General features: G+C 40.8%; 1 protein-coding gene across 12 annotated transcripts in view; it reads right to left on the bottom strand.

The window, feature by feature from the left end:
* ANKRD44 (ankyrin repeat domain 44) overlaps positions 1-2,494 on the bottom strand; it is a 134,611-nt gene that overhangs the window by 109,447 nt on the left and 22,670 nt on the right. The gene's annotated exons all lie outside the window — the stretch shown is intronic.

The following is a 2,494-nucleotide window of genomic DNA, read 5'->3' as shown; positions in this document are numbered from 1 at the left end:
AATGAATATTCAACAACTGATATCGAGAGAGTACAAAGGCCCAGTTTTCAAGCAGGGTTTGTGTGTCTCTGGCGGGGCGCTGGCCCCCCAGGCCACCCAGCGCTGTTTGCTTTATTATCGCTTGCTTAATAAATTTATCAATTTTTAATTGGAACTAAGTTGTCTAAATTCTTAAACTAACTTATAACATATTTTCCAGATAAAAACTCTCAACTTGTGCAGCTCAGTTTGAGACTCCCATCTGATTGACAGAAGAGGAGATAGCAGGAGACAGTAGAAGTAGTCTTCAATTCAACTGGAATAACAATGGCAGGGGGGAGAAGCGGAGAGTCTCTCTCACTTTTACCAGCTACATGTCAAATCCAGGCCACTGCTTCTACTGCCAGACATTAGTCCACATTATATTATTCAGTTCTTTCATTATTAATGAGGCACAGCAAAAGAAGTCATGGCACAAACTCTGCTCTGCTGCCTTATCTATGGGGCCCTGCCTGCTGCCCATATGATTTGTTAGCCTTTGTATGGAAAATTTTTAAAACCTACCCAGAAAAAGAAAGCACAGCAGTCAACCTTGCACCTTGAACACAATCCCTTCCTGCCTTCTCAACACTGTTTGCTTTCACCTAATGGCATATTTGAGAATAAACTTTTGTAGCTCGTAACATCATGCCTCGTTATTTCAGGGTGTGACCAGCAAGGTCGGATCCACTCCTGAGCTTCTTGGACTGCTGGTGGGAACATCCCACTGACTAGAAATAACACGATGCTTCCTCCCAGGAGAGGGCAGGGAGCACTGGTGGCAGTGGGTAGGGAAGCAGGGCCCCCCAACTCACTCCTGATCCACAGTTTAGTGATGAACACATTCCACCAAGCCAGTCTAAGACTTTCCTTTGAGTTTTGCCAGGATGTTAAAAAAAAAAAAAAAAAAAAAAAGGTAGCAAAACCTCTTTAACGCCACAGTTTAGGGAAGAAGAGAGGTTATACCAACATGCACAGAAACAAGAACTGTGAGACAGATCAGATAAAAGTTGATTTAAGACATTGTAATATTGTTTTCCAATACAACCTTAGAAAGCAGGCAAGCTTAAGCCTCTATACATACTTTGATGTGTGACAACTTGCTCACACTATTGTTCTCTACAGAGAATTTCCAGCCTGTTTCTGTTCTGTCTTTTGTTGTACTAGTCCTGGCATTACTGCAGTTGTATTTTGACATACATAGCTCCATATTAAACACTGCATTTTGAAAGCATCTTGAAAAGCTTTCCATTCCCAGCAGAAGCACAACACAACATTACACTTTTGTACCTCTCAAACTGTACCTGTTTGGGAAAAGTTCATTCCCAGCTTAATAATATTTCGTGTAAGTGCATATGCTGCTTGCAATACCCTTCATTCTTAAAGATAACATTAGCTGTTGCCCCAGGTTTGTGTGCTATATTTCAATTTTGCACAGAGTGCACTACAAACCATAAAATTATTAATGATCAGTATATGCACAAATCTGCCTCCAGTTCTTTTATAACTACCTAGCTAACACAATCTAAACATGCACCTTTTCATCTATATAATATGAAAGTAAGCAGACACAAACCTTCACTGTTCCTGTTAAACACTGGGCTTCTCATTCTTCAGTGCAGGATATTGGCATCAAACAGCAAACGTCCCCCACATGCAGACACACATTTATGTCTCTTGAATATCATGAGACCTAAATATGCAATTAACTGTATTTCTAAGAATATGTAATTATTTTCTTTTAAAAATAAACCTGCTTTTATTTTTAAAAGCAATTATGTATTTATTAAGTATACACAAGAGGTGGGTCCTCCAAGCTTAAAGAAACAACAAAACAGTTGCATTTTCCTAAAGGCTCTAGGATTTTCAGCAGAATTGCAGCTTCAAGCAAGTGATGAGCTGTAGAGGATGAGCCTAAACCAGCACTGATCAAAACAGCAAAAGGTGTGGGATAGTCCAAAAGCTCCCTTAAATCCCACCACTGCCACGCATAGCTGTGAAGGATTATCCACTGAGTATTCCCTTGTATCTACAGACTCTAGGATTGCTTTCATTGTTCAGTGCATGGTAATTTCCAGGCTGAACCTCTGTTCTCAGCCATGTTCCCACACAACTGCTTTACACCTGCTGCAATCACAAAGAGGGACTTGCAGAACGGGATGACATCAGCAGAAGGTCTCAAGAATCAGACCCTTCTTTTCTTGCATCTCTGCTCCTGTCTTCATCATAGTTTGTGCTACAAGAATCTGGAGCCCCAGATCAGTAACACAAACCACAAATACACCAGCACAGAGACAAGTTTCCATATCATAACATCGTAACCATGCCAGGATGTCACACAGCGTGTCCAGTTAACATAAAACCAAGGGCATTTCCAGAAGAACAAAGGCAACCAAAGCCCTCCACCATATTGTACTTCCCAAGTTTGTCACAGAAAATTAGGAAGTGATAATACACCAGGAATAGTCACACAGGT

Source organism: Empidonax traillii, unplaced genomic scaffold, assembly GCF_003031625.1.
Source record: "Empidonax traillii isolate 1590-97213 ecotype Southwest subspecies unplaced genomic scaffold, ASM303162v1 scaffold861:size261962, whole genome shotgun sequence".
Lineage (NCBI taxonomy): Eukaryota > Metazoa > Chordata > Aves > Passeriformes > Tyrannidae > Empidonax > Empidonax traillii.
The sequence above is the reverse complement of the archived record's forward strand: the minus strand, read 5'-3'. Positions and strand labels throughout refer to the sequence as shown.